The sequence below is a fragment of the Lactuca virosa genome, chromosome 7, assembly GCF_052849685.1.
Source record: "Lactuca virosa cultivar CGN04683 chromosome 7, Lactuca_virosa_CGN04683_v6, whole genome shotgun sequence".
Lineage (NCBI taxonomy): Eukaryota > Viridiplantae > Streptophyta > Magnoliopsida > Asterales > Asteraceae > Lactuca > Lactuca virosa.
This window is the reverse complement of record NC_136432.1, coordinates 76,980,087-76,992,079: the sequence shown is the minus strand read 5'-3', so window position 1 is coordinate 76,992,079 and position 11,993 is coordinate 76,980,087. Positions and strand designations below refer to the sequence as shown.

The window sequence follows — 11,993 nt, the reverse complement described above, 5'->3', positions numbered from 1 at the left end:
TAAGATTCCATATGATCAAAAGAAAAAAAAGAAAACAAAAAGATTTGTAGAAGGGTGTTTAGGCCAGGGAAATAATTTTGAAGGAAGGATTGACTAAAGAATAAAGATAGGATCAATGATCAATTGGAAGACATGATCGATGAAGAGTTGAAGTGAAGTAGCTTCAGCAGGACCCATAATTAAGTGAGTTTTCTAATAGTTGAAGTGCTTCTTAGTTAAAGTTTTTATGGTTGTATCTTTTGGAATACTCTTGGTTGTTATGGTATTACATATTCATATATTTATGGTGCTAAGTTTGAGACGTGTTTATTACATGGGTATATTTAAAAGAAAATTTAAATATAAAATTCTAAATATTTGAGAAGTTTAAATTTATAATAAAAGTGAGAAAAATATTGAATAAAAAATTAAAGTGTTTTTTCTCTTTTAAATTTAAACAGATAATTTAGATAAATAAATTAAGGAAATTAATGAAGCTTTAATTTAATAATTTTAAAATTAGAAAGAAAGTTCATTAATGAAATTGATATGCATTTATTATTACATTTTAATATTATGTGAAGTTTAATAAATTGAAAAAACCATAAAATGACATGTGGAATATAAATTAATTTAAAATAACCACAAAATTACATGTGGCAAAATGAATAAGAATGTGACATATGGCAAAAAGGTCTTTATTTATTAGCATAGATTACGTATTCATATTTGGATGCCTATGCGCGTATGCGGATTGTATTAGTTTATTATCTTTGTCACTATGTTTTTCCATATATAAGGTTTCTTCACATTGCGGTCAATGCTTTATCTTCGATTCCAGTTTTTTCTTTCTTCCATTTTCATCTTGATTTTTTAGAATCTAAATGAATTGCCTTATGTTAAAACCTATAAAAAAATTTATGGTGAATTTGTAATCACAAATTACTTTATAGGCAATCATATCTTCAACATACTAACTTCATATATGCGAATCTGTGACATCCCAAAAATTCAAAAAATTTAAAACTTTTCAAAACAACCATTTTACTACTAGAAGTGTTACAAAACCATTGTTCTCAAAACACTATTTAAAATCAGTTAAAAACCAAGGATATGTACGGTCTCGCCATCGCCTTGCCACGGTCCACTGAAGTACATGAAACCATAAACCAAAACTGTAAGCAGGAAGCTTAGTGAGTTCCCCCAAAAAACCACCGCTCAAACATATAACATATACACTAGCATGCTTAAATACTCATGCTTGGCCCAATCAACCTCGGGCTGGAATACCAGGCATGTCTACGATGGGCCCAGTCATCCTCATGATGGAATACCCTCGCGTCATAAACAATTTGGTCCAATTAACCATTAAGTTGGAATACCAAACATGTCGGGCCCAATCAACCATCAGGTTGGAATACCCCAGGCCTATTGACTGATGCACAAAGCAGTCCAGTCTCACCACATACAATACTATCATATCGGGTCCAATTAACCACCGGGTTGGAATACCCTAGGCTGAATCAACCATCGGATTGGAATGCCAATATACAACGGGTCTAATCATCCTCGGGATGGAATACCCTCCAGCCCAATCAACCATCAGGTTGGAATGCCTCTGGTTTGTTGCCTCATGCACGTAGCAGTAACCTCAACCACCAACCAACATATAACCAGTCAACAGACAATCTGAAAAATCTTACATATCACTAAGCATAGCACCATCCTATATACCAGGATACAGATCTAACAAATCACTACAGCATACCAACATACGATAAACCAGGATAACAATCTAAAGGGTCGGACTTGGTGCCTTCGACCCGAAAGTAGAGTGAGGAAAACTCACCTCAATTCGTTGATACTCAAATGCATGTCCGGGTTGCTGAACCGGATAACCTCACGCCAACTAACAAATACAATCATAATCAATAATTATTCAGATAATCCAAAATACAAGGCCCAATCTATAATCCAACTTCATAAAGGGTAAAAGACCATTCTACCCTTTTCCTTACTTGGCCCGAAACCATGCCTAGTACCACATCTCAAACACCATCCAAAATACCCAAAATACTTTTGGTCACACTTGGTCAAAAGTCAACGGTCAGCAGGCCCTCACGATGTGACCATCTATGGCCTACATCGTGGGCCGCTATAGGACAAAATAATCGAGGCTGCAACCCTCATGACATGTCACACTTAATCCGTTAAGATGTTAATCCATCTTTTCCAGGAGGCTTCCTAACACTCCTAGGGTCATAAAAATCGATGCTTTAAGGCCTTGTATGTCCAATACAAGACACAAGCTCAAAATGGGTCATTTATGGAGAAAAGGAGGATCAATTCTCATGCATGAACTCCAACATCATCCAAACTTCAGATCCATGACATATAAGCATCGAGGGACCCTAAGGACCCATAAAGTTGCCAACTTTATGGAGTCCCAATACTCCAACTCTTAAGATCTTGGATAAATATGCATAAAAACTTAGATCTATCAACAAGGAAACATAAAGCTTGGATCTTGATTACTCACATTGGTCTAAAAGTGTAGCTAAAGGTTGCAAATGAGGCATCTAAATTGCAACTATGCTTCCATCGTGATCTCCTCCTCTTCAAACCATCAAAACTCCACCAAAAGCTTAAGAAACACAAAGAAAGGCTAGGGTTAGGGCTTTACTGAGTTAGGGGAAGGTGGAGGCTGAGAAATGAACCTTAAAACCGAGTTAAGGGGGCTTAAATATGTGGGAAACCCTAAAACTTCGTGGGCTTGGGCTGCAGCGAACCTCACTTCATGAGATCTTATTGCGCATGTTGTGAGCTCAATCCTGGATAGAATCTTCATGTGGCCCTCCTCACGTCGTGAGCCTCCATGTCACACGTTGTGAGGACCCCTTTTTCACCAAAATCCAATCTTTTGACCCACCGAAAGCCTATTTCGATTCATCCAAGGAAACGGATGTTACAAGTTCACAATGTTTTCTTGTTAACAATAGTTAGACATCTTTGTTAAAACTAATGTGAATCGAATGCACTTCTTTCTCTTTTGACAAAATATGATTATCTTGTTAAATCTAAACAATAAACTGCCATCGTGATCAACAATTCATTGGCCGTAAGATTTAAAAACCGATTCATTATTATATGCATTGATGGCTTTTGGACTAGATCATGTTGTAGTTTATTGCAATCAATATTACAAAAAATCACAGCGGAAACAATTGAAAAGTATAAACGAACATATATTGGTTAACAAAAACAACACATACACCTTTTTGCACTCGTAGCTAATACAAGTCAAGAGATCAAAACAACTCTCATGTACCGATATCCACACACGAGTAGGGTAACTATCAACAATTAGGTACTAGCCTTAGGGAAGTTTTAGTCAGTAACTGAGTTGTTAATTAAGCCAATAAACTTCACTTGAATGCATAAGAAGATACAAAAGAACCGCTATTTAATTGGTATACTTTCAGCCCCAATTAAGTTATGTTAAATATTAGCATTATGCCTTTATATATATACTACCTATTTTGGTCCGATGGGGTTTAGATGAGCATGTGGCTTCCCACTGACAAATTTTATACAATCACCTAAGCAAAACCATATATGACCAAACACTAGCTACTAGAAAATAGGTCTTTAATGACATGCATTTCTTGTCACTAAAGGGCATATGACACAAATATGTGTCATTAAAGCCTCAAACATTTGTGTGTTATAATTTGATGACATACAATTTTGTGTGTCGAAATTTTGCTATATACAATTATGATTTTTACTAATTAAATCACATTCAATAATTTCATTATACAAAGAAATATAACGTATACACAGCAAGACAATTCATTACACCGAAAATATAACGTCATATGCAAAGTAGTGTAAAACAGTTGTTCGGCATATTCCTTAGCAATCTTCTCGACCTTAACAATAACATTATCAATTCCTCCAACTATATAAATGCATTTTTAAAAAGATCATCATACTTTCCATCCAAAACATCCTCCTCAAATCAACATTTTTGGCAAAACAAACAATACGGGGCCGATAACGTAATTTATTAAACTGGAAATCTACAAGTAATTGAAGCTTAACAAAATAATTTTTCTTAAAGGGTATCGAGGAAATGTTGATTTAAAAAAATATTTCATGTTTTTAATTTTTGAAAAACATGTAAGTTTAATAAAACAAGCCATTGACACTTATCAATTTCACTGTTAGAAAATTCATCTTTTACTTTATGTACAAGAGTGATGTTTGACTTTGACCTAAGTTACCCCTTTGTATTTTTTTTCACTTGTTAAACCTGTACTACCTTTGAAGTGTATTATATTAAATATAATATTATTATCCTTGGATAAATGACAGAAGAGAGAAGTCGAGTCATAATGGAAAAGTTGGACTTGACATTGTTTGATAGAAACAAAAATCTACTTTTAAGAATTAAAAGATCACCAAACCAGTTATATAAAACCCTTCAAGTATCGGAAAACCGCTTGTCTTTTAGCAACAAAAGACAAATTGGCTTGCACATGGCACTCTTGACTTGGTCACGTTAGCTTTCATGCCTTAAAAAAAATCTGAAATAAATATGAGAATCGGTGTTCCAAGGATTAAACACCCAAACCAAGTGTGTGAATGATGTATTCTTGCCCAAAAAAAATATGAATTCCATTCCTAAATCAAGTAATTTTTCGATCTTAAAAACATCTACAACTTGTTCATGTAGATTTATGCGGTCCGATTACACCCACCTCTATTAGAGGAACACAATATTTCATTCTCTTGGTAGATGATTTTAATCGGTGGATGTGGTTTTATATGTTATCTAGGAAGTTTGAAATCCAGGGTATTTTCAAATAGTTCAAGTTGATATATGAAAAATGTTCAAGTTATGAATTAAAGAGACTTCGAATGGATCTAGGAGAGAGTTCATTTCAAAAGAATTTTTGTTATTTTGTGAAAACAAAATGACATCAAAGGCATCTTACGTAGAGCTGACAAAAATCGACCCAACCCACCAACGCAACCCGAACCCAACCCAAAATTAGCAGGTTGGGTTGAAATTTTAAACCCATTTAGGTTAAATGGGTCAACCCACTTAACCTATTTAATTAAATAGGTTGGGTTGGGTAAAAGTTATCAACCCGTTTTCAACCCACCAACCTATTTAACTTTAATATATATTTAACTTAATAATTATTTGAATATTACCATGTATTAATCTAAGTATTAATTTATAAACTACAATGTTCTATTTTTATTTATTTTTTAAGTTTTTAATTTATTTTTTTATTTTTTTGTCAAATAAAGGAGAATAGAAAATGATGTGCCAAAAGTAAAAAAAGCTTTAGAGACGTTAACCATTATAGATACTCTAATAAAAGCTCGAGAAAGTTTCAGATTCTTTATATTTAAAAAAACAAAGAAACTTAATAATCTGAAGGGTATAAATGATTTATGGTTGTTGCGTCTTTCGGAATTCTCTTGATTGTTATGGTATTATGTATTAATTGGGTTTAAATATTATCTCATGTGATATGATGTAGATACTTGTGCATTAGTTTCATGAGACGATACTATTATATTTGCCTATATATTAATTTTTCGAATTTAATTTTTTGTGTTGCATTTGACGATTTTTCTAAATGATTGAGGTGCATTGCATTTGTTTGGTATTATCCTTGGCAGCCTAGATACCCTTATTAGACTTCATAAGACCTTCATATTCATGAGCACTGGATTTTTGTTGATTACCCTGAATAAAACCCTAAGAATTTTCTTTTGAATGATGCATTACTTAGTCAGATTGGATTGCATTCATGTAAATGCCATGGGTACTCAAAACACAAACTTCACCAAACAGGAGAAATATGCTATCCATTTAACAATCTAATGAATGTGAATTGTACCCTAATTTTCCAATAGTACTTTGTGATTTATATGATTTGGTTAAATATGCATCTATGTTACTGTTTATCAATCATGTCATGTGAAAGGTTAATTGATGACTACATTATACAACTTGCTTTTACAACCGAGTTGGATGTAACATGTATAATGCAGTTATATCTCAACAACCGCCTCACGTATATAACTCTGGTAACAGCATTAAGATCATTGGTGTCTTATATTAAGACATTAAATGGCAAGATTATGAGATAAACAATGTTTGATAGATGAAATAATATGGGTCAGTTGCTTAATGAAATCATAACCTTATTTAACAAATAATGATGTTTTGAAATATAATGACTAATCCTTTTTAAAAAAACCAATATATATTTTTCAATCAAATTATATGGTTGATATTTTTAATATACAACGAAGTCATAATAATAATAATAATAATAATAATAATAATAAAATCAATCTTGTAGACAATAATAAGTATAAAACCTACATAACAAAATATGATTTATGAAAATGCAAATTCCTTCATGGCAAAAAGATAACAAACTACTATCAATATCAATATTGTCAGAATAGTTATCATAGATATTCTTTCCTAAAGTTCTTACATCAACTCAAAACTAAGTCATCTAACTTCCTCATGGTTATGGGAAATGTGTGTTTCTACATGTATGAATTTTACATACAAATAAATATAATTTTTGTTATCCACCAAAATAGGTGCTTTTAAGTTAATACAAAATGCAAAACTACTTAACAAATACTTACTTTCCAACCAAGTTCATAGTAAGTGCTCATCATAATGTCAACAATTTATTAAATGTCATAATAGTTACACTACCAACATTCTTGTTGTTGGTTGCACTAAATTCTAATTATATGTTGATTAAAATGAATAGTAAATTTTAGTTTTGGTCCTTTCAGTATGTGTAACACTCCATATTTCATACACTAAAAATATAAAATTTCAAAAGAAATATGTTACGAATTAAAGTCATATCATATGAAAACTTGACCCTTTCAAAATACATTTCCAAAAGTGTTAATAGCTTGTGAGTTACAATTTCATGTCAAACAACCATAGAGAAGCTATATAAGAACCAAATAGTCATAATACATAAATAATGACTAATGCTTTTTTCATTCTAATCGTAGTTATCTCAAGTGTTCTAATCTTCATCAAAAGGCATACTAAGAAGGTAAGTCTTCTATAACCCCCCCCCCCCCCCCCACCTTTATTTTTATTTTTAAATCTAGAATACATGTCATATAAAAAATCATAAAACAAATTGTCTCGTGTGTTACATACATATTAGATATAAAACTTTCACATCTAAAACAATTTGTTTTCATATTACTTTGCACTTCAAAAAGCATTCTTCAAACTGGACATGCCTCATGGCGAGATTAATCCTTCTTACTAAATAATAAAATGCCGCTCATTCATATGCAATTTCATATCAAAGCATTTGTGCAATCCAAAAATTCTCTATATTTTATATATTTCAAATTTCAAAACTTGCTCAAATTATCAATATATACTTTCATGTATATGCAACGCCATATAATGCATGATTCTAAACATATTGGATAGACTGCATTCGTAGATCTAGAAATGAAAAAATGGAAGTTCCAAATACTTTATAAAAATGAAAAAGATGATAACAAATTTCTTTGATATGAAATACTTTTATGAATTTTTTCTGTATCGTAGAATTGTTTATTACAGTAACTTCGAAAAACAATTAGGAAACTTAAAGTGCTTTGTAGAGGAGACATCACAATATTTTATATTGCTGACTTTTGTACTGCATTTTCTCTGCTAATGCTAAATCTTAGCACAAATCACCGGAATGAAAATCACAAAATTTAAATTGAAGTTATTTTTTTATAAATGCTAATGTGTAAGGACCAATAATAAACAATACTCAAACTATAAAGGGGTAAAGTGTAAATTAATCAGGCATAAATATCTCTATCATCAACTCATCAAGTAGTCAATTTTCATTTGTAGATCTTTCAAACCTTCCTGAATCTCTAGCGCTCGAGATACTGAGTCGACTCGACGACTCGGCATCGGTAGCTTGCTGCCGTATGGCGAGTAAGACTTTCAATTCTGTATTTCCAGGCCTTCAGTCAATAGACCTTCAGTGGCGATTGAAATGGTACCTGGAATCAAGGTCCAGAGTTTCGAGTTCTTCAAGTTCTTCCCGATTTACTCCCTCTCTCAAGAGAGTTTTTCTGAATCTTGTATCAAACTTAAGTGCACTGGAATCTGTGCGTATTGGCGTCGAGAATCCACCCCCAGTTGTGTTGAACGCTGACTTTGAAGATGATGGCGATGATCTGCACATCACCGATGGGGGCTTCCTTAAGGAGTGGCTCCCTAGGGTTTCCGGAGCTTTGAAATTGCTTTCACTATCAGATTTTTGGATTCAGTCGAGTAGGCGTCCATCAGAAGTTTTGTCACTGATCTCTGCGCACTATAAGTTGGTTATATGCTGAAATCCTCCATTTTTATGTTCTGTAGCTCTATTGTTAAATTATGGAAATTGTTTACGGAAAATGAAATGGTCTTGCCAGGATTGATATTAATTATTCTGGTTCATATCAACTGATTTTTTTTTTTTTAATTATCATTTGTGGTCAACTATCCTTTATTAGGGTTTATTAATGACCGATATTTATTGGTAATAAATGATATTTAATCATATTGAGGTCTTGATGCTTTAACTCGGTTGTTTTTGTTGTTGCAGGTCAAAATCTTATTGAATTAGAGCTGAAGAACGCATGGCTATCTGTACAAAACATGAACGCCATGCCAATGCTAACAAGTTTAACACTTGAACTCATAAGATTAGATGACAAAAATCTAACCGATTTAAATACATGTTTCCCAAATCTTCAAGTTCTGAACTTGATAGATGTTAGAGGTCTCAAAATGCCCATGATCCACCTCCTCAACCTGAAAACCTGCCATTGGACTGTAACAGATTCACCATCATATATATGTATAATCACACCCAATCTCATCACACTCAGACTCGAGTGTAGAAGTCCCGCTGCCCTTTATATTGAAGCTCCTTTGTGCTACAACTTGCATCTTTCACTTGATCACTTGAACGCGTTTGCAGTCAAAAAATTTCAGAACTTGAAAACTGTACAACTCGAGTGTTCAAACATTCGCTCCTTAATTCGTAAGTTACATCGTATGAAAATCGTAGAAACGCTGACCTTAGATATAAGAGCAGGTGGAAATTCCAAATTTACCCTAGAGGTTTTATTCGCTACTTTCCTGAACATAACTTCTTTGTGTTTTAAACCAAGGGTTTGGTCAGAATTTGAGGTGTGGTGTGGCGACATTGGGCTTAAAGGCGTGAAAAGATTTTGTGGGTATTTGTCAGTGGTTGATCCTTTGATGACTTTCGCCTTGGTTGATCGCGTGTTAGAAGAATGCTTCAACTGTGTAGAAATCTCTTTACTCATCCACCGTGGTGTTGCTTCTAATGTATCAAAACATTGCATCGCTAAGTGCATGGCTCAGTGGCCTGATCTGAAGTGGGGATGGGGGATTTGGGAGGAAGGAAGGGAAGATTCTTGGATCCCTGAAGAGCAATTACTTAAAACTCTTGAGGAGGAATGATAAGATTCCATATGATCAAAAGAAAAAAAAGAAAACAAAAAGATTTGTAGAAGGGTGTTTAGGCCAGGGAAATAATTTTGAAGGAAGGATTGACTAAAGAATAAAGATAGGATCAATGATCAATTGGAAGACATGATCGATGAAGAGTTGAAGTGAAGTAGCTTCAGCAGGACCCATAATTAAGTGAGTTTTCTAATAGTTGAAGTGCTTCTTAGTTAAAGTTTTTATGGTTGTATCTTTTGGAATACTCTTGGTTGTTATGGTATTACATATTCATATATTTATGGTGCTAAGTTTGAGACGTGTTTATTACATGGGTATATTTAAAAGAAAATTTAAATATAAAATTCTAAATATTTGAGAAGTTTAAATTTATAATAAAAGTGAGAAAAATATTGAATAAAAAATTAAAGTGTTTTTTCTCTTTTAAATTTAAACAGATAATTTAGATAAATAAATTAAGGAAATTAATGAAGCTTTAATTTAATAATTTTAAAATTAGAAAGAAAGTTCATTAATGAAATTGATATGCATTTATTATTACATTTTAATATTATGTGAAGTTTAATAAATTGAAAAAACCATAAAATGACATGTGGAATATAAATTAATTTAAAATAACCACAAAATTACATGTGGCAAAATGAATAAGAATGTGACATATGGCAAAAAGGTCTTTATTTATTAGCATAGATTACGTATTCATATTTGGATGCCTATGCGCGTATGCGGATTGTATTAGTTTATTATCTTTGTCACTATGTTTTTCCATATATAAGGTTTCTTCACATTGCGGTCAATGCTTTATCTTCGATTCCAGTTTTTTCTTTCTTCCATTTTCATCTTGATTTTTTAGAATCTAAATGAATTGCCTTATGTTAAAACCTATAAAAAAATTTATGGTGAATTTGTAATCACAAATTACTTTATAGGCAATCATATCTTCAACATACTAACTTCATATATGCGAATCTGTGACATCCCAAAAATTCAAAAAATTTAAAACTTTTCAAAACAACCATTTTACTACTAGAAGTGTTACAAAACCATTGTTCTCAAAACACTATTTAAAATCAGTTAAAAACCAAGGATATGTACGGTCTCGCCATCGCCTTGCCACGGTCCACTGAAGTACATGAAACCATAAACCAAAACTGTAAGCAGGAAGCTTAGTGAGTTCCCCCAAAAAACCACCGCTCAAACATATAACATATACACTAGCATGCTTAAATACTCATGCTTGGCCCAATCAACCTCGGGCTGGAATACCAGGCATGTCTACGATGGGCCCAGTCATCCTCATGATGGAATACCCTCGCGTCATAAACAATTTGGTCCAATTAACCATTAAGTTGGAATACCAAACATGTCGGGCCCAATCAACCATCAGGTTGGAATACCCCAGGCCTATTGACTGATGCACAAAGCAGTCCAGTCTCACCACATACAATACTATCATATCGGGTCCAATTAACCACCGGGTTGGAATACCCTAGGCTGAATCAACCATCGGATTGGAATGCCAATATACAACGGGTCTAATCATCCTCGGGATGGAATACCCTCCAGCCCAATCAACCATCAGGTTGGAATGCCTCTGGTTTGTTGCCTCATGCACGTAGCAGTAACCTCAACCACCAACCAACATATAACCAGTCAACAGACAATCTGAAAAATCTTACATATCACTAAGCATAGCACCATCCTATATACCAGGATACAGATCTAACAAATCACTACAGCATACCAACATATGATAAACCAGGATAACAATCTAAAGGGTCGGACTTGGTGCCTTCGACCCGAAAGTAGAGTGAGGAAAACTCACCTCAATTCGTTGATACTCAAATGCATGTCCGGGTTGCTGAACCGGATAACCTCACGCCAACTAACAAATACAATCATAATCAATAATTATTCAGATAATCCAAAATACAAGGCCCAATCTATAATCCAACTTCATAAAGGGTAAAAGACCATTCTACCCTTTTCCTTACTTGGCCCGAAACCATGCCTAATACCACATCTCAAACACCATCCAAAATACCCAAAATACTTTTGGTCACACTTGGTCAAAAGTCAACGGTCAGCAGGCCCTCACGATGTGACCATCTATAGCCTACATCGTGGGCCGCTATAGGACAAAATAATCGAGGCTGCAACCCTCATGACATGTCACACTTAATCCGTTAAGATGTTAATCCATCTTTTCCAGGAGGCTTCCTAACACTCCTAGGGTCATAAAAATCGATGCTTTAAGGCCTTGTATGTCCAATACAAGACACAAGCTCAAAATGGGTCATTTATGGAGAAAAGGAGGATCAATTCTCATGCATGAACTCCAACATCATCCAAACTTCAGATCCATGACATATAAGCATCGAGGGACCCTAAGGACCCATAAAGTTGCCAACTTTATGGAGTCCCAATACTCCAACTCTTAAGATCT

At 33.7% G+C, this 11,993-nt stretch overlaps 1 pseudogene; it reads left to right on the top strand.

Annotated features, from left to right (window-relative positions):
* Window positions 1-7,995: 7,995 nt before the first annotated feature.
* LOC145126809 (F-box/LRR-repeat protein At4g29420 pseudogene) lies at window positions 7,996-9,544 on the top strand (annotated as a pseudogene).
* Window positions 9,545-11,993: the final 2,449 nt, after the last annotated feature.